Consider the following 22422-nt stretch of genomic DNA (forward strand, 5'->3'; position numbering starts at 1 on the left):
CTAAGTATCTTGGAGCTAGTCTGTCATTGGCACAAGGTGAAAACCACAGGGTTCCCTCATGGTCAGAAACCACCTTATCTAGATGCAAAGATCTGAAGAGGAGAGGTGTTGACCCAAGGATGTCCACTGTCATGGGTTGAATGGTGGACTCCCCATAAGATAGGTCCACATTTAAATCCCTGGGAGTTGTGTATACGACCTTATTTGGAATAAGGGTCTTCGCGGATGTAATTAAGTTAAGGATCTCAAGATGAGATCATCCTGCATTGTCTGAGTGGGCCCTAAGCCCAATGACAAGTGTGCTTACAAGAGATGAAGAAAAGACAGAAATCCAGAAAACAAGGCCATGTGAAGAAGGAAGCAGAGATTGGAGTGATAAAGCCACGAGCCAAGGACAGCACCAGAATCTGGAAGAAGCAAGGGAGGATTCTCCCTTTAGGGCCTGCAGAGGGAGAGCCTTCAGTGGCTGCTAACACTTTGATTTTGGGCTTCTGACCTCCAGAACTGTGAGGGAATAAATTTCTGTTTTTTTAAGCCACCACGTTTGTGGTAATTTGTTGTGGCAGTCCTAGGAAACTAACACATATGCTCTTTTTTTCCCCCCTGAAACTCATGGACTAGATAAATCACTCCACTTTACCTTGAGAAAAACTGAAAGAATTAATCTAAGGTCCTTCATATAGAAACAAAGATATTCCTCCCTATAGAAGGATGGTCTCTTTGCACTTTACCCTGTAGTTCAGTTTCAGCCTTTACTCACATTATTTCGCCCACGTTCTTATCCTTAGTTTGTGACAAACCCTGTCCAACTTCTTCTTAAACCCTACCCCAAGATCAAAACAACTCCTTCACACATTGCTCTACATTTTACTACTGTTTATTTCATTTACTCAACAAATATTTTGAGAATCATTTCTATATGACAATAAATTGAAATATTTTTCTTGGGATACATTGTGAACAAAACAAAGATCTCTGCCCTCTGGGATCTTAATTTCTAGTAGAGGCAGAGACGATATATAACAACAATAAATAATAGAACATATTACGGATTAGGAAGTGTTGTGGAGCACAGAAGAAGTCGAGCAGGGTAAGTGGACCCAGGAGTACTGGGGGTGGGAGACTGGTTGCAGTATTGATTACGGTGGTCAGGGTGGGCGTCGTTGAGAAGATGACATTTGAGCAAAGACTTGAAGGAGGTGAGGAGTTAGCCAAGCAGATATCGTTGGGAAGAACATTCCAGGTAGAGAGAACAACTAGAGAAAAGACCTTAAGGTGGGAGCATCCCTGGTGTGTGTGAGACAGAGGCCAATAGGATGGGAGCAGAGTGAGCAAGGGACAAAGAGGTAGGAGAGGAGGTAACGCTGGGCAGCACGTAGGACCCGTGAGGCTGTTGTAAGGAGCTGGTATTTTCTTTGGGTGAAAGGGGGAGAGCTTTAGAGGGCTTTGCACAGGGAGAAAATACTCTGACAAATTTTAAAGTTATTTTGACTAGTGTTGAGAATGGGCCACGGAGGTGGCAGGGGTGGGAGCAAGGATAGAAGCCGAGAGGCCTGTTAAGAGGATGTTGCCATTGAGAAATAATGTTGGCTCAGACCTGGATGGTCAATGGAAGTGGTGAGAAGAAGTGGCCTTATGTATATCATTTGAAGGTACAGTCAGCAGGAATTTTGATAGATGAGATGCAGGGTGTGAAAGAGAGAGAGGAATCAAGGTTGATTCTATAAATTTGGCCTGAACATCTGGAATAATGGAGATAATTTCAATGACAGAGGAAAGACTGTAAGGAGAGTAAATTGGGGGGGTTATTATTCATTTCCAAGTGAATTTTCTCATAATATAATTAGCCTGAGTTAGTGGCTCCATCAGCAGGGATATTAAGAGTGATGCATGCATAGTTCATTCTCATTGAACTCTAGGGTGTTCTTGGCTCACCCCATTATGGTAATGGCAAAGATCCAAGCTTTCTGTAGTTTACCTCTTATGAGTCTGACTCTCTATGAAATCCTGAGGACCTGCATATTGTCTCTTGAAATTATTGATTTCATACTTAGAATTTCTTTTGGCTAATCTTCATTCCTTTCTTCCTCTGACATGATAGATTCTCTTTTTAATTAATAATAGCTGCCTTTCACATTTTTCTGAAGAGCATTCCAGTTTTCTTTCAAGGACTCCTCTCCCCTGTTATTTCCTACGTTGTTGGTTATAATCTTAGTGAAAGTTAGAACTTGCTTCTTCAGCGTCCCATTCATTCTCTTCTCCTACACTATTCTTCCAATAAATTCCCTTAAGACAGTCAAAGTTGGTTTTCATGATTACAGTGAAGAACACTGGCAGATAGATATATCTTTATTTAAATGAGGGAAGGGATGCAATTTACTTTTTATCATTAGAATTCCATGTTACAAAGATTGTTGAATGCTCATTTCAGAACGTTAATTTACATACATATCTTATGCGGTTTTATGTGCAACAAACCTCATGAGTTTTAATCCTATGACATCGTCAACAAATATTATCAGAGTTCAGTGGGATGGCTTCTGGTCAGCTCCCTAGGCTGAGTTTTCTTCGCTCAGACTAAGCTCAATTGGGTTCATGAGCTAAGTTGTCTCTACAAAGACAGTTCTGAAAGGGATTTTACATGGAATCGTAATTTAGTCACCACTGGCATATATTTAGTCATTTAATAATTCTTCAACTTTGTCTCTGAACTTATGATTTATTCTTCTTTTTGTCTTAACTTAGGTTTATTTTTAGTGCTTTCTTCAGCTCTTCAAGTTGTTCAATACAGCGAATACAGCAATACAATGAACCCTAAGGAGAAAATGTTTCTATTTATTTTCTTTTAGATTCTGAGTCTACTCATTTTTAGATCCTGAGTTTAATCCTGAGTCATTATTATTTATCTCCTGGGTCCAATGGACCCCTTTTATTAAAAAAGCACTTTTAGGCCATTTAACAAAGAAATTATAGAAGTAAGAATAAGGGGGATAGTGAAAAATAGCTATATTAAGATTTTTATTTTTTATTATTAATTTTTTTGGCTGTGCTATGTGGCTTGTGGGATCTTAGTTCCCCACACCAGGGATCGAACCTGGGCCCAAGGCAATGAAAGCACCGAGTCCTAACCACTGGACCACCAGGGAATTCCCTATATTAAAAATTTTAATAAGAATTTAAACAGCAGTTGCATTGCCAGATGCAATACTTTTGAAAACTTCGATGACTTTTAATTTTGTTGAAGAGAGGATTTCCATCTTCTTTCCTCCATAGTTATAAAACGTTTTTATTTTTAGATTTATAAACACCAATTAGAATGATTATTTCAGTGAAGTTTTTTGTTTATACGTTATATATTTCCTTCCAATTATCTTTGTATACAGAGCTGCTCTAGTAATTTTTCATTTATGAATCATATCAAGTAAATTTTGGTGCACGAACATCCCTAAATGAGAATACTCATCCGTTTAGAATATCAGTATGGTCTAGGTTCTTGTTGTGGGTTACTGCAAGATGAAGTTTCTCCTGTTAAAGGATTAGCTGGCTAAGAATACCATATTTTCTTATTGTCAAGCACTGTTCTAAGCACTTCAAATATATTAACTCATTTAATCATTTAATCTTCACAGCAACCATATGCAGTAAGCACGATCAGTATCCCATTTTATAAAAGAGGAGACTGAGGTACATAGAAGATCAGTAACTTGTCCAAGGTCACACACTTAGTGAGTCGCAGAGCCATATTCAAACCCAGGCAATCTTCTCTTAACCACTACCCTTACTCTCTGTAAGAATAAACAGCCTGGCCATATGCTCACAAATCCTGTAACAGTCTGGAAACAACAGTGTTCAAAATGGAGGGCAAGACTTAAAGGAGGGCCATGTAAAACTTCCCACCCTGTGCATTACAAGTGGTTAACAGGTCTTTTTGTACATTGACTATCAGTCTATCAGAAGTTTCCTCTTAGCGCATGAACAGGTGCCTCTATTTACCAACAAATGCTGCATTATTTTCTATGTAATATGACCTGAAAATGGTTGAGAATTTCTGGTTTTCTTTACTTATATCAACTCTCAGTATACCATCAGGGCCCATTGGATCCAATATTAGTTTTTTGTTTTTTGTTTTTTTTAATTTTATTTATTTATTTATTTATTTATTTATTTATTTATTTTAATTTATGGCTGTGTTGGGTCTTCGTTTGTGTGCGAGGGCTTTCTCTAGTTGCGGCAAGTGGGGGCCACTCTTCATCGCGGTGCGCGGGCCTCTCACTATCGCGGCCTCTCTTGTTGCGGAGCACAGGCTCCAGACGCGCAGGCTCAGCAATTGTGGCTCACGGGCCTAGTCGCTCCGCGGCATGTGGGATCTTCCCAGACCAGGGCTCGAATCCGTGTCCCCTGCATTGGCAGGCAGACTCTCAACCACTGTGCCACCAGGGAAGCCCCAATATTAGTTTTTAAGTTTCTTTTTTGGTCACTGTGTTTGTAAATATTGATATTTCATGAATTTTATCCTTTTTTAAAGATCTTGCACAGAGCAAAGAGAAGACCTAACAAAAAGAGGAAGGCTGGATATATGAGAGAGAAGGGTAAAAGATCAGGTTCACTCATAGAGTAGGAAGTGGGGACGAGGGGCGTTCAAATGGAGGCAATACTTTGGGTTAATGTATTATTTGACTTATTCGTTCAACAAATATTTACTGATCACCTACTATTTACTGGGCCCTTGTCAGGCTCAGAATAAAGCAGTGACTATTATATACATGGATCCCAATCCTCATGAAGCTTAGAGTGTAGCAGGAAATATGGACGTGAAACCAGTAATTACAAGTGTGATAAATGTTATGAAAGGAGAAGCATGTTTCTGGATCTCCTTCCCTAAATCCTTTTCCTCCACGTTAAGCATCTGTGAGCCCTAGGGCTTTCTCCTGTGTCTTCTTACGTTTTCATTCAAAACCTCTCTTAGGACTCTCATCTAAATCCAAAGTCACTTAGCCAGCATACATGATTGTTTTCCAAATATGCATCTCTTGCTCTCTCTCCTCAGATTTAGACTGATATATTCAGCTGCCTGTTCTACCTTTACCCACTGAGGTCTAGTTGGCATTTCAGATTCAACTTGACTGAAAATGAGCTCATTATTCTTTCCTCAAAAGCTGTTTCTCCTAACATACTGTACCTGATGTTAATGAATGGCAATGTGATCCACCCATTTCCCAACTGAAAAGCCTGGAAGTTTCTAAAGACACCTCTATCTTCTTCAGCTCCCATCTCTGATGGCCACATAGTTCTATCAATTGATTGTTTTTCCTTTCTCATTGTCTTATTTCAGGCCATCATAGCTTTTTGCCTGTGTCACTGCTGTTATATTTTATGCTAAATTACACTACAGGCAAGTGGTAGAGGTCCTCATTTACTTACGTGTTTTTAAAATTGCTTTTGATCAGAGACTCAACTGTACTATTCCTACTTCTTGAAATTTGTTAAAGTTTTCTTTGTGGCATAATATATAGTTAATTTTTGACAGTGTGCTGCTAGCATCGAAAAAAAGTGCATTCTTCGGTTTTAGGGTATAAAGTTGGATACCTATCATTTGAATAACAATTATGTTACCTTAGTAATTATGTTATTTAGGTCATTCCTATCTATACTTATCTTTATTTGTCCACTTGATCCTCGATGGACAGAGAGAGGTAAAATAAAATTTTGACTATTAATAATTAGCCTGTTCTTGTATTTTGCATATGAGTGTCAATGCTTATTCAGTTTCCTTGTGATTCAAGTAGTTTCTGTGATTTCTTTCTGTCTTTTCTCTCCAGCCAACAAAGATCAACCTTTGCAATACTGCTTGCCATGCAGAATCCATCTATTTGACTCTGCTTCACCAGTAGATCATTCTTGGGAGAGTAGAGTGTGTGATTTCTCCTTCTTCCTTGTTTTTGTTTTTTCTTGGCCGGGGGGTGGTCCAGGGAAAGTCCTTCTGCTTGTCCATGCACACACCTGACATGGTTGTAAATAAGGTCCTGTTAGTGTCTCCCTTAGCGAGTATCACCTGTTTTTGGAGAATATCACTCTGTGGCCTTGTTCGAGGTACAGCTGCAGACATGTATCTCCCCTGGAGTGTCCCTCATCGTGACATTCACTGCATCTGGGAGCCTTTGTCTTATAGTGTGGCCAAAGTTATATACAGTTTTGTTGAAATGGTGTTTGTATTTCTGTTTCTCTTTGTGGTTCAGGAGCAATTTTTGAAAGGAGAAAGGAGTAGCATCTTTTCTATTTCACTATTTAGAACCCCTTTTCTATTTCACTATTTAAATACCATTGCTATCAAGCTGGCTTCTCAATATGCAGACTTGTTCTTCTCCCATTGAACCTCAAAGCTGCTTTCAGAGTATCTTTTCTCAGTGAAATATCTGATCAGGGCAGGTTCTTGCTTAAGGCCCTCAATGACTCTCTACCACCTCCAAGTTACAATTCAGACTCCTTAGCATGACACAGGATGCTCTTTATGATCTGACTCTTGTCAAAATCTTTAGCCTAATTTCCTCCCTCCCTCTCTCCTTCACAACACACACATCATACTGAACTGTTTTCAGTTTCCCAATTGCTATGCCTTTTTATATTCTATTTGCTTGGCCAGGAATGGAAGCTTATCTTCAGACCCCACGGAAGCATCACATTCCTTGGTTTCTTTCTCATTGTGAGGTCTCATGCACAAGCCTTGACTCTGATAGCATCCATGTCCAAATGCCACTTTACTCCTTTATTTATTGAATTTTTATTATGTACCAGGTCCTATTAAATCTTGGATGTAGCGTAGTGAACAAAATAGACAAAAGTCCTGCCCTCAAGTTTTATAAGATTATAATATATTGTGAATGTTGGATTATTATTTTCTTCACTAGCATGTGAAATCCTTGAATGCAGGGATTGCATTTTTAATCTTTTTGTCCAAAGTGCATGGACTATAGTAGATCCTCAACAGCTGTTTATCAAACGAGCAAATAACTAGGAGGGAGTCCAAGTAGTTTGTAATAATCCGTGTGAGAGGGTATTGGTTCCTGATTCCAAAGCAAGGAAAAGTTGTACAAATGTTTACACTTCTGAGGTGTAAGCATTAAGTTTTGGCGATGGAAGGGCTTTTAGCATAACTGAGCTTTCTAGATTGGGCTACTAATTGAGGGAACATGGTAGGGTGAGCAAGTTGGGAGCTGAGTTTAGTTTTGTACTCTGAAGCACATACTGAACTTTCAGCTGAAGCATCACGATAGAGCACATGCTGCATTCCAAAGGGGGTACTAGACCATATGCCAAAACTTCAAAGGTATGAAAAGATTCCGAGAGTGAAAACAGAAGGATTGTTATGAGAAGGGTTTGGGGAAACGCTGTGATGTATGTTTCCCCTCCTTGCTCCTCCTCTCCTTACCCAGGGTTGTAGTTGGGGTTGGAAGCTACTTCTCAGCTCAGTACACAGTGAGAGGGGCTTCACTGGGACCACATGGTGAGCTTCCTGTGTGTGCCTTGAAAATGGGGAACGTAGGGACTTGGTGATTGACATGAACTTGAGAAAGCTGGCACAGCTTATTATCAGCCAGCCGACCATCTGGGCACTGCACTCCCCTCTGATGGAGGGTCAGAGGTGTTCCAGGGGCTATAACACATGTAACCTTTGGTAGGAAAAGGCAGCTTTGGGTGTTTTGCAAAGAAATCCTGACCAAGAGGGAAGGCCCTTGGACTAATGGCTTCCTGGTAAGAGCCTCTGGAGACTGAAGCTGAGGCTGTCAGGGGAAGCCATGTGAAGGACAGTTATTGCCTATCATTACGGTAGTTGCAGTTTGCAAGACCCAACAGGGGAATCTTGGAAGAACCCACCAAAGTACATGTGAGAGAAAGAGTCAACTGTAAGCATCTGCTAGGTCCGGGGGCTAAGAATAAACTTTATACAGTGACAGATATCATCGTGTTTCCTATCCCTCTTACCCCTGCCAGGACATACTTGGCAGGGAAAGGACAAAAAAAGCCAGGCCCTGTTTTCCTAGGGCAAATGACTGATTTATAGCGGTCCCCAGGTGGGGGAAGAGGAAGAGTTGTAAAGTGAGATCAAATTTGGAGTTGTGAATTCGATTGGTCTGAGATTCTTAATTTCTGAATCTTGATCATGTGATCTAAAACACCTTGAGGACTTGAAGCTTCCATCATCAGAGGCAGGATAAGGGCTATCACCATCCACAGAGAAGGTTTAAAGGGACACGGAATGCCAACATAAAGCTGTCATATGATTATACCCCAGGAGTGCTGCTTCTTAAATGTACCAACTACATATACATTTAGGAGCCATTAGCTTACAGAGGATAGTTGAAATAATAGCAAGAGATTGGCAGCAATGGATTGGTGGATAAGGTTATAAGAGGGTTTTTTTTGTTCAGAACCCTGGGGGTTACCAATATTAATAGGGTGGGCAGAGGGAGAAGAATGTAGAGAGTAAGAAGGCATTGCCGGAGAGGTGGAAGAAGGCAAAAAGAATGATATCATGGAAATAGGAAACCTGGAAGATCCAGGTTCCGAGAAGCCTGAAACTTATTCAGTTATAAATAATCGAAGCTTATTTAATTACTAATACAAATTAGGTACAAGTAGATATTTATTTATAAAGAGAAAATAAGTACCAAGAGCAACATAATATCTAGAAAAAAGAGTGACATTTTTATTAGTAAATTATTAACACCTCTACGTAGTATTTTCCTTATGCTTTTTGACTGCATAATATTTGATTGCCTCCTCTCTCTAGAAAGACAAGAAAGAATTCAGTCTTCCCCTTAGGATGGTTGATAAAAGCTCAGTTTTTATTATCAATGATTTATTTATTTATTTAAAATTAATTTATTTTTTGGCTGTGTTGGGTCTTTGTTGCTGCGTGTGGGCTTTCTGTAGCTGCAGCGAGCGGGGGACTACTCTTCGTTGTGGTGCACAGGCTTCTCATTGCGGTGGCTTCTCTTGTTGCAGAGCACGGGCTCTAGGCGCATGGGCTTCAGTAGTTGCAGCACACAGGCTCAGTAGTTGTGGCTCACGGGCTCTAGAACGCAGGCTCAGTAGTTGTGGCGCATGGGCTTAGTTGCTCCGCAGTGTGTGGGATCTTCCCGGACCAGGGCTCGAACCCGTGTCCCCTGCATTGGCAGGCGGACTCTTGTTTATTTTTTTAATGATATAATGCATTGTTAATTATAATATAATATACAATATAATGCAATGTGTATTACACTTCAACACAATACAGTGTAATTAAAATGTGAGATAATACAATAATTGAAAATTGGACTTCCTCAAAATTAATAAAAACTTTTGCTTATGAAAAGACACTGTTAGAAAATGAAAAGGTAAGCGACAAACTCAGAAAATATTCACAATACATACATTAATCTGATAAAAGACATGTATATTCAGCATATATAAAGTAAGCCTTACATTTGAATATTAAAATGACAAACCATAACAAATGGGCAAACAGCCCCTTCATTTAAAAAAAGATATATGAATAATCAGCAAGCACATGAGAAGTGTTCAACATCATTTGTCATCAAGGAAATGCAATGTAAAACCAGAAAGAGATACCACTGCACTCACAAGCATTGCTAAAACAAAAAAGACAGGTGATACTAAATGTTGGTGATGATGTGGAGAAAGTCAACTCTCAATTTCCAGTGGAACTGTAAAGTGGTACAACCATTTAGAAAAACAGTTTAGTAGATCCTAATAAAGTTAAACATATGCCTCCTGAGCATATGTTTAACATATGCATACTAAGCCTATACAAAGGAGCAATTCCACTCCCTTGTATTTGCCCAAGATATATGAGAACATGTATCCAATAAAAGCTTGTACATGCATGCCCACAGTAGCTTTATTTATAAAAATGAATAACTGGAAACAGATGTCCATCAATAAGAAAATAGATATCAACTTGTGCTATATTCATTTGATGGAAAAACAGCAATAAAAATGATGATAAGGAAAAGATCTGTAAAAAATACAAACACATGGAGGCTACACAATACACTACTTAATAACAAAGTGATCACTGAAGAAATCAAAGGGGAAATCGAAAAATACCTAGAAACAAATGACAATGGAGACACGACGACCCAAAACCTATGGGATGCAGCAAAAGCAGTTCTAAGAGGGAAGTTTATAGCAATACAAGCCTACATCAAGAAACAGGAAACATCTCGAATAAACAACCTAACCTTGCACCTAAAGCAATTAGAGAAAGAAGAACAAAAAAACCCCAAAGCTAGCAGAAGGAAAGAAATCATAAAGATCAGATCAGAAATAAATGAAAAAGAAATGAAGGAAACAATAGCAAAAATCAATGAAACTAAAAGCTGGTTCTTTGAGAAGATAAACAAAATTGATAAACCATTAGCCAGACTCATCGAAAGAAAAAGGGAGAAGACTCAAATAGAATTAGAAATGAAAAAGGAGAAGTAACCACTGACACTGCAGAAATACAAACGATCATGAGAGATTACTACAAGCAACTCTATGCCAATAAAATGGACAACCTGGAAGAAATGGACAGATTCTTAGAAATGCACAACCTGCCAAGACTGAACCAGGAAGAAATAGAAAATATGAACAGACCAATCACAAGCACTGAAATTGAAACTGTGATTAAAAATCTTCCAACACACAAAAGCCCAGGACCAGATGGCTTCACAGGCGAATTCTATCAAACATTTAGAGAAGAGCTAACACCTATCCTTCTCAAACTCTTCCAAAATATTGCAGAGGGAGGAACACTGCCCAACTCATTCTACGAGGCCACCATCACCCTGACACCAAAACCAGACAAAGATGTCACAAAGAAAGAAAACTACAGGCCAATATCACTGATGAACATAGATGCAAAAATCCTCAACATAATACTAGCAAACAGAATCCAACAGCACATTAAAAGGATTATACACCATGATCAAGTGGGGTTTATTCCAGGAATGCAAGGATTCTTCAATATACGCAAATCAATCACCGTGATACATCATATTAACAAATTGAAGGAGAAAAACCATATGATCATCTCAATAGATGCAGAGAAAGCTTTTGACAAAATTCAACACCCATTTATGATAAAAGTCCTGCAGAAAGTAGGCATAGAGGGAACTTTCCTCAACATAATAAAGGCCGTATATGACAAACCCACAGCCAACATTGTCCTCAATGGTGAAAAACTGAAACCATTTCCACTAAGATCAGGAACAAGACAAGGTTGCCCACTCTCACCACTATTATTCAACATAGTTTTGGAAGTGTTAGCCACAGCAATCAGAGAAGAAAAAGAAATAAAAGGAATCCAAATCGGAAAAGAAGAAGTAAAGCTGTCACTGTTTGCAGATGACATGATACTATACATAGAGAATCCAAAAGATGCTACCAGAAAACTACTAGAGCTAATCAATGAATTTGGTAAAGTAGCAGGATACAAAATTAATGCACAGAAATCTCTTGCATTCCTGTATACTAATGATGAAAAATCTGAAAGTGAAATTAAGAAAACACTCCCGTTTACCATTGCAACAAAAAGAATAAAATATCTAGGAATAAACCTACCTAAGGAGACAAAAGACTGGTATGCAGAAAATTATAGGACACTGATGAAAGAAATTAAAGATGATACAAATAGATGGAGAGATATACCATGTTCTTGGATTGGAAGAATCAACATTGTGAAAATGACTCTGCTACCCAAAGCAATCTACAGATTCAATGCAATCCCTATCAAACTACCACTGGCATTTTTCACAGAACTAGAACAAAAAATTTCACAATTTGTATGGAAACACAAAAGACCCCGAATAGCCAAAGCAATCTTGAGAACGAAAAATGGAGCTGGAGGAATCAGGCTCCCTGACTTCAGACTATATTACAAAGCTACAGTAATCAAGACAGTTTGGTACTGGCACAAAAACAGAAATATAGATCAATGGAACAGGATAGAAAGCCCAGAGATAAGCCCACGCACATATGGTCACCTTATCTTTGATAAAGGAGGCAAGCATATACAGTGGAGAAAAGACAGCCTCTTCAATAAGTGGTGCTGGGAAAATTGGACAGGTACATGTAAAAGTATGAAATTAGAACACTCCCTGACACCATACACAAAAATAAACTCAAAATGGATTAAAGACCTAAGTGTAAGGCCAGACACTATCAAACTCTTAGAGGAAAACATAGGCAGAACACTCTATGACATAAATCACAGCAAGATCCTTTTTGACCCATGTCCTAGAGAAATGGAAATAAAAACACAAATAAACAAATGGGACCTAATGAAACTTAAAAGCTTTTGCACAGCAAAGGAAACCATAAACAAGACCAAAAGACAACCCTCAGAATGGGAGAAAATATTTGCAAATGAAGCAACTGACAAAGGATTAATCTCCAAGATTTACAAGCAGCTCATGCAGCTCAATAACAAAAAACGAACAACCCAATCCAAAAATGGGCAGAAGACCTAAATAGACATTTCTCCAAAGAAGATATACAGATTGCCAACAGACACATGAAAGAATGCTCAACATCATTAATCATTAGAGAAATGCAAATCAAAACTACAATGAGGTATCATCTCACACCGGTCAGAATGGCCATCATCAAAAAATCTAGAAACAATAAATGCTGGAGAGGGTGTGGAGAAAAGGGAACACTCTTGCACTGGTGGTGGGAATGTAAATTGATACAGCCACTATGGAGAACAGTATGGAGGTTCCTTAAAAAACTACAAATAGAACTACCATACGACCCAGCAATCCCACTACTGGGCATATACCCTGAGAAAACCATAATTCAGAAAGAGTCATGTACCAAAATATTCATTGCAGCTCTGTTTACAATAGCCAGGACATGGAAGCAACCTAGGTGTCCATCATTGGATGAATGGATAAAGAAGATGTGGCACATATATACAATGGAATATTACTCAGCCATAAAAAGAAATGAAATGGAGGTATTTGTAATGAGGTGGATGGAGTTAGAGTCTGTCATACAGAGTGAAGTAAGTCAGAAAGAGAAAAAGAAATACAGTATGCTAACACATATATATGGAATCTAAGGGAAAAAAAAATAAAAAAAGAGGTCATGAAGAACCTAGTGGCAAGATGGGAATAAAGACACAGACCTACTAGAGAATGGACTTGAGGATATGGGGAGGGGGAGGGGTGAGATGTGACAGGGTGAGAGAGTGTCATGGACATATATACACTACCAAATGTAAAATAGATAGCTAGTGGGAAGCAGCCGCATAGCACAGGGAGATCAGCTCGGTGCTTTGTGACCACCTAGAAGGGTGGGATAGGGAGGGTGGGAGGGAGGGAGATGCAAGAGGGAAGAGATATGGGAATGTATATGTATATGTATGTATATGTATAACTGATTCACTTTGTTATAAAGCAGAAGCTAACACACCATTGTAAAGCAATTATACTTCAATAAAGATGTTTAAAAAAAAAAGGATACATTCAACATTATGAGTGAACCACAAAAATATTATACTGAGCTGAAGACAACATCACAAAAGAATACATACAGTATAATTGTATTTAGAGGAAACTCAGATGCAAGCAAAACTAGTCTATAGTGATAAAAACTTAAAAAAAAAAGTTCCAGGGAGGGGTTAAGATGGGAGGTTGGTATTGACTGGAAAGGGATCTTTCAAGGGGTAAAGAAAATCTTCTATATCTTAATTGGGTGATGGTTACACAGGTGTGTCATTTGTCAAAATTCATCCAACTCTACTCATGTAAGCTCTGCACATTCTACTGTGTAAAATATATAAAATAAAAACAAAAATAAATTTACTAGTAAAATGTGATCAGTAATAAGAGGGAAATGCGAAAAAAAGGGAATAATTATGCCTCAGAGTCTGACTGAATGTAAAAGGGTCAGGTGTGAAGTCTGTAATTTAACCTGACTTATTTGGGAACCCTTGTTGGGCCCAGACAGAGGATTGGACTCACTTGACAATAGTATTTCACTCTGCCAGGCACATGGACCAAGCTCAGTGGCTGGATACTTCTTCCTTTTCCTCTTACCTTTTAAGTACAAACAAACACTGTAATAACTACCAGGAGATTCTGACCTAAAGAAGAAGGTAGATTGAGATTTATGATGAGATATGAATCCTCCCATTAGTAGAATCCATCAGCTTTGTCAGGTCCTGAGTTTGAACTCTGCTGGAAGGGTGGAGAATCTTCCACTTTGGAGCTTGTTTCTGTTGTTTTTCTGTTGCAGCCTGAAGAATGCTAACTTCCAGGGCACAGGGCAAGCCTCATCTATTTAGCCTCATTATTTATTTATTTATTTTGAATAATGATATTTATTTATTTATTTATTTTTTAACATCTCTATTGGAGTATAATTGCTTTACAGTGGTGTGTTAGTTTGGCAGGCAGATTCTTAACTATGGTGCTACCAGGGAAGACCCAATGACTTATTAATAAATTTACTTTTAGGGATTTTTATTACATATTTTAGCTTTATTATTCATTATTGGTAATGGCAAATAAATTTTTAGGATTATTATCAAATTTGGGAAGAATTCTATAAAACTTCTTTCACATGCAAACACTAAGATTTCAGGGCATTTAAAGTATTCCCATGTAGTTGCTGTGGCAATTTTAAAACATAGTCACAAGTTCTTTGACTCTTCTCCCATTTAGAGGTAGAGTTATATGTCCCTTCCTCTTGAATCAGGGTGGGCTTTTGTGTCTGTTTTATTCAGTAGCATACAGTGGAAATGAAGCTATGTCACTTCTGCCTCTGGGTCAAAAAAAGGTCGTGCACTTCCCTGCTTGGTTACAGGAATACTTGATATTGTAGTCCTGTGCCTCAGTGTTAGGAATCGGATTACACAGAAGCCACCATGCTGTGGGGAAGCTCAAGACACGTGGTGAAGCTGTGTGTAGGCTATTTGATTGACAATCTCAGATGGGTCCAGTCTTGAAATCATCCCTTCTTAGGTGCTAGACATAAGAATAAAGGAAACCTACAGATAATTCTAGGTCCTGCCATTTGAATCTTTCCATCTGAGCTCCCAGGTATGGTGGAACAGAGATCAGCCATTCTTCCTATGCAAGTCCATATTCCTAATCCACATTAAAAAACTGTTTTACACTAGTAAGTTTTAAGATGATCTGTTACACAGCAGTAAATAACATGAAGACATACTAATCTTAAACTGCTGGAATTAACATACATTAACCTGTTGGTTGTCAATGTTTTCCTCATTGTAGTGGCAGATTATTTAATGTTATTTTCATTGAAATTAATTTTTCCTGTCAAATCAGCAGGAAGTTAAGAAAAATGAGTACAGATGTGACTGAACAAGGCCATTTCAGGCTGTGGTAAGGACGTGAGCAAAGATATGGTCTAGAAAACAGAGAGAATGGTTTTGGATGCAGTGCAGTGAACACACAGCATGGCAGTGGGTGATAAAACTGGACAACTGTGTTGAAGCCTGGAAAAGAGGAGTGAAATGGTGCCAAATTGTAGCATGTGTCTGAGACTAGACTATCCAATTCTGATGAGAGGCTGAGGACAGACTAAGTTAAGGAATCAGGGGCCTAAGGATGGATCACTAAACAATTGAAAAGCAATATATTGTTTTGTTAAGATTGTCAATATTAGACTCAGACGATCTTTGTTTTGAATCCTACCTCTGCCATTTACTAGTCTATGAAATCTTGTTAGTAACTAATTATATATTAAACTGATTGCCAACCATACAAATACATCTTTCTAAATTTAAATTAAATGTGTTTCCAACTGAATTTCTCCTTAGCTGGTTTGTCAAAATGCCTGTGGTTATTCAAATGCCACCTAATATGAGGGTAATGTGATGGAGGGGGAGTCAGGGGTGGATAGAGACAGTAATTTTAATTAAGTGAGGTTAAATAGCTCATTTTTTCAAGTAGGAAAATATATGATCATGTGAAAAAATTATTACTAGGGCTCCTCCCAACATGTTAATCCTCTGTATTGTGAAGGGCATTGAAGCTTAAACTTCATTATCTTTGTGATCAGTCTACCTCTGCTAATGGAGATGTGTGTTTTTAGAATTAGATGGTGTCAGAATTATAAAAGGGGTCTAGTAGCATGAAGACTGAAAACTGGTCATTGGTTTTTAGCAATTAAGAGTCCACTACTGAAATATGAAAATGGTTTTCATGAAAATTAGTTGGGGTGTGAGCATGGAAATCATTTTGGTGAAGGTGTGAAAGTGAAGAGTTTAGCTGAATGAAATCCTGGAAACGTCCTTCTGGACCTGGGGTTTAATTATTTTCCTGGTTCAATTCCCAGGTATGAAATTCCCAGATATGGAAATTACTTAGATCATCCCCTAAGTAACAATCAGTAAAGCTTCCAGACCTAAAATTGTAACCAAATAGTCAGTTGTTATGGTTATGTAAGTGCTCATTTAAATTTTGAACAAAGGAGAGTGAACCAGCTGGGCACCTCTGCAGCTAATAGGAACCAGAGTTAGCCTCATCAGAAGGAAAGTGCTTTGTCCCTCTCAGCAACTGATGCTGCAAGAACACTTGCTGCTGCTGCAACTGCTGGGTATCTGATGGAAGGGTTTGCTTTTGTCTGAATAGCAAAAGATGACCTAGGCCCTAGGGGACCTCCAGAAGTCCTAGACTGCTCTACTCTTTAAGAAAACTTGATTATGAAGATGACCCAGGCCCTAGGGGACTTCCAGAAGTCTAGACTGCTCTACACTTTAAGAAAACTTGATTATGAAAGGGCAGGAAGGATAAAGGGCCCCAGATAGTTAAGAAAGTAGGGTCAAAGAAGAAAAGTTTATTTTAGGATGGAAAAGTCCTGAACTTGTTTTTGACTCAAGGGGAAGGAAAGAGGTAAGCTAGCAATGGAAGAAACAGGACAGTGGGGAGATAACTAGTAAAGCAAGGGAGATGGCAGAAGAGGATAGAATAAATGTCACGTCAGAAAGTTGCAAATGAAGGTAGCTATCATTTGTACCTTTAATGATTTTCTGTCTATTTGTTTTATGAAGTGTTATATCTTCTAGATGAATTGGCTCCTTTATCATAATATTGATAATAAAATGTTCCTCCTTATCCCTGGTAATATTCCTTGTTGTGAAGTCTGTTTTGTCTGATATTAATATAGCTACTCTAGTTTTCTTATGAGTAGCATAGCATTTTATATCCTTTTCCATTCTTTTTTAGACTGGATGTATTTTTATTTTTAAAGTGGGTTTCTTGGAGACAGTACACAGCCAAGTCTTGCTTTTTTTATCTAATTTGACAATCTTTGCCTTTTAATTAGAAGGTTTAGATTATTTAGATTATTTAGATTTAATGTAATTGTTAATATAATTTGTCTTAAATTATCCATCTTGCTATTTGTTTTCTATATATCTTATCTCCATAAGTTCTTTATTACTTTCCCCCTTTTCTGATTTTTGATTATTCCATATTGTTAGTGCTCCATTTATTTATCTTAATTTCCATTATTTTCACATTAACTATACCTTTATTTTTTAGCAATTTCTTTAGGGTTTATAATATGCATCTTTAACTTGTCACAGTTTACCTTAAAAAATACAGAATCAATTTATATATGATGCAGGAAGCTTATAACTGTAGATGGGCAAACCTCATTTTATTTCACCTTGCTTTATTGTACTTTGTAGATAATGCCCCCCCCCCCTTTTTAAAAACAGATTGAAGGTTTGTGGTAACCCTGCTTCAAGCAAGTGTATTGGTGCAATTTTTCCAACAGCATTTGCTCACTTTATATCTCTGTATCATATTTTTGTAATTCTCAGACTATTTCAAGCTTTTTCATTATTATTATATTTGTTATGATGATGTGTGACCAGTGATCTTTGACGTTATTATTGCAAAAAGATTATGACTCACTGAAGGCTCAGATGATGGTTAGCATTTTTTAACACTAAAGCATTTTAAAATTAAGGCATGTACATTCTTTTTTTCAGACATAATGCTTTTGCACACTTAATAGACTACAATATAGTGTAGACATAACATTTATATGTACTAGGAAACTAAAAAATTCATGTGACTCACTTTATTGCAATATCTGCTTTATTCCAGTGGTCTGGAACTGAGCCTCCAATATCTCCAAGTATTTTATATCCCTTCCCATCCTTTGTGCTACTTCTCTAATCATTTTACTTCTACGTATGTTATAAACAACACATACATTTTTTTCATTGAATAATCACTTAACTTTTAAAGAAATTTTTTAAAATGAGAAATATTTACCCACATATTTATCATTTCTGGTATCCTTCATTCATTTGTACAGATCCAAGTTTCCATCTGGTATTTTCCTTGTGCCTGAAGAACTTCAATTAAAAATTACTTGCAGTAAGAGTTTACTAGCAACAAATTCTCTCAAATGTCTTTGCTGAGTATAGAATTCCAGGTTGAATCCACAACCCTAACCTGGTCCTGCACTTTAAAGATGCCATTCTGTTGTCTTCTAGCTTGCATAGGTTGCAATAGGAATTCTGTAATTATTTTAATTTTTGATTCTCTGTATGTAATGTGCCTTTTTTTCCCCTGCTGCTTTTAACATTGTCTCTTTATGTCTGCTTTTCAACAATTTGATTATGTGCCTTGGTATAGTTTTCTTTGTGCTTATCCTGTTTAGGAGTCACTGAGTTCTAGAAATTGTGCATTTGTAGTTTTCATTAAATTAGAAAAAAATTTTAGCTGTTCTTCAACTATTCTGTCTCTCTCCTACTTTTCTGTATAATTGTGTTTGCAATTATACATAGGTTAGAACACTTGATATTGTCCCTCAGTTAACTATGGCTCTTTTCCCTTTTTCTTCCAGTCTTTTTTCCTCTCTGGATTTCATTTGGATAATTTCTATTGTTTTGTCTTCAAGTTCATTCATCTTTTGTTCAGCTGTGTCTATTTTAATTTTAGATACTGTATTTTTTATATCTAGAAGTTCTAATCATGTTTCATTAGTCTGCTTATTGTATCCATAACTTCTTTTAAATCTTTGAGCATATTGAAACTAGACATTTTAACTGTGGTGTTTGCTAATTCTGTCATCTCTGTCATGTCTGCTTCTGTTTCTGTTGATTGATTTTGTTTCATATGTCTAGAAATTCTTTTTGCATGTCTATAAATGTTTCTTTTTTTTTTGGATGCCAGACATTGTGAAGGTCTTGTTGTTGACTGCTTAATTTTGTTGTGGTCTTTAAATATTTTTGTTATTGAAGTATAGTTGATTAATAATGTTGTGTTAATTTCTTCTGTACAGCAAAATGACTCAGTTATACATATATATTTTTTCATATTCTTTTCCATTGTGGTTTGTCATAGGATATTGAATATAGTTCCCTGTGTTATACAATAGGACCTTGTTGTTTACCCAGGCTATACATAATATTGGGTTGGCCAGAAAGTTCATTCGGGTTTACCCATAAAATCCTATGGAAAAACCCGAGAGAACGTTATGGCCAGCCCAGAAGTTTGCCTCTGCTAATCCCAAACTCACAATCCTTCCCTCCCCCACCCTCCCTCCCTCCCTCCCTCTTGGCAACCACAAGTCTGTTCTCTATATCTGTGAGTCTGTTTTTATTTCGTAGATATGTTTATTTGTGTCATATTTTAGATTCCATATATAAGTGATATCATATGGTATTTGTCTTTCTCTTTCTGACTTACTTTGCTTATGATAATCTCTAGGCCCACCCATGTTGCTGCAAATGGCATTATTCCATTCTTTTTGATGACTAAGTAATACTCCACTGTATATATATTCCACATCTTCTTTATCCATTCATCCATCAGTGGACATTTAGGTTGTTTCCATGTCTTGGCTATTGTAAATAGTGCTGCTATGAACATAGGGGTGCATGTATCTTTTTGAATTATAATTTTGTCTGGGTATATGCCCAGGAGTGGGATTGCTGGATCATATGGCAACTCTGTTTTTAGTTTTTTGAGGAACCTCTATATTGTTTTCCATAGCGGCTGCACCAATTTACATTCCCACCAACAGTGTAAGAGAGTTCTTTTTTCTCCACACCCTCTCCAGCATTTGCTATTTGTAGACATTTTAATGATGGCCATTCTGTGGTCTTTAAATATTGTTAGATTTTGTTCTGGCAGGCAGTTAGGATACCTGTGGATTACATAGATCCTTTCAAGGATTGTTTTTAAAATCTTTAGGGCAGGTATAGAGTAACCCTTACTCTATGGCTAGTTAAGCCCTTCTACTGAGGTATAACCTTCTGGGGGTATCTACTCAATTCCCATGTATGTAATGAGGTCTCTTCACTCTGAATTGTGGAATTCTTCATGATGATTATCAGTCCTGTGTGCTCTGAGAATTGTTTAGCTTACAGCTCTCTGGTAATTATTCTCTTCCCAGACTCATGGTATTTTATTCTATGCATGAAAATGTGTTACTCAGCTAAAGTCTTAGGGAACCCTTAATTAGATCTCTAGAACTTTTAAATTTCTCTTCTCTACTCTGCCCCCTACAGTTTAGACATTTTAGCTTCTCTGGACTCTGATTCGTCTCCTTAATTCAGCTAGGCTTCGAGGCACTATTTGCATTCTGCCTTCCTAGTCTGTGGTCTGAAAACTGTCCTCAGTCAAAATCTGGGACAATTGTAAGATCACCTCATTTGTTTCCTTTTCTAAGGGATCAGAGTCCTGCATTGTTGTCCATGTTTGAAAACAGTTGCTTCACTATTTTGTCTAGCTTTCTGGTTATTTATGATGAGGGTGTAATTCTTGACCCTGTTACTCCCTAAAGACTATAAATGGAGAAAGATGCAGTGATTTTATCAAGTGATTAAAAGTGGTGGCAATTTGTGAAAGTAAAATTAAATATGGGATTATTTATGAAAATATATGTGTAGCTATATGCATTGAATGGCCTGATCTTATAAATGTATACCCAGTGATTAAAATAAAATTATTATAAAGAAATGGTGATATTTTATAATACAATGTAATTATAATATTTTAAATTCCTCATAATAGGGCTAGAATCTTTATAAGGTAATATTTAGTAGAGCATTTGTGTACAGACTTGTTTCTTCCTAATAGTGCTGAATTTCTAGCAAATAATTGAACAAAACAAGGGCATTAAGGACATGTATTTTTCAGAAATTTGATTTTTCAAGGGAAGCATCAAAATTACAGTAGTGAAAAAATCAGATTTTGTGGCATTTCTTTACATTTAGTACTGTGTGTGTGTGTGTGTGTGTGTCTGTGTAATCATATGAGTTTGCAGGCTTTTCAGGATCCTTTCTGTAATTAGGGGTTCTAAAGGTCTTAATCTCTTAACCTAATATTTAAAAATAGTAGATGATAAATCCAACTATAAATTTACTATCGAATATCTTACTCCTGATAGTCTCATGCAAAATTTGAATATTAAAAGTAGAGATTACTCATATTTTGATGTTACTATACTCCACTGCTTTGTCATTCTTTATTAATCTCATCAGATATTTATAAAAACATCTAGAATTATTTAACCATTAGTTAATTGGGATCTTGTGTTTCCAGCTATACTTTCTTCCTTCAACGAATTTAGGTTTCTAACTCAGGGCATACTTTTGTTTTATGGACCTGAACAAGCCCATAGACATAATTTTTCAACCTGTGCATGGTTGGCACATACAGTGTTTTTTCCACTCCCAGAGCAATCCTGACTTGCAACAATGTTTTAGAGCTACCCACTTCAGATGGGACATAATTTCTCCACATTGTCATTCTCATAATAACTCCCCATTCTAGCCATTAATGTTCACTTAATTCACTCAGCAGTTATTTATTTGTGGCCTTAGACCTGGCCTCTTCATGCCTTTATGTTACATGTTTGATCCCTGGTCTAGAGTGAGAGAGAGAGAGATAGAAGGAGGGAGAGTGAGACTATTTCAAAGGACTGAAGAGTAGTCCTTTTATAGGTTTATACATGGTTTATATAGTTTTCACTTCAGATTATGGATTTAAGGTCCTTAATTCTTAAAGAAGAAGAACCAAGCAGTTGTATTCATCTTAACTCAGTGCTCATTTCCCCAAGTGATTGGAAGTGAATAAGGGGACAGATAAACCTGCATTCTTCAACTACAGAAAATGGAAGAAAGATTGGATCAAAACAGAAGTTAGTAAAAGGCAACTTTCTATGGAAAAAGGCTGGAGGGTAGAGAATACCTATTTCCTTTTTCTCTTCCATCAGTCAGAGGCAAAAACTTTCTGCTCCCTTAATTTAAACCTTTGTCATGGCAAGACATTTGCTTAGAGAAAAACCTGCTAGTACCATAGCTGGTGATTCAATGTGTATGAAAATTACTACGTAGAACATAGATTCCCTTTTAATGTATATATATATGGGAAATATGTA

The sequence above is a fragment of the Eubalaena glacialis genome, chromosome 5 (assembly GCF_028564815.1).
Source record: "Eubalaena glacialis isolate mEubGla1 chromosome 5, mEubGla1.1.hap2.+ XY, whole genome shotgun sequence".
NCBI lineage: Eukaryota > Metazoa > Chordata > Mammalia > Artiodactyla > Balaenidae > Eubalaena > Eubalaena glacialis.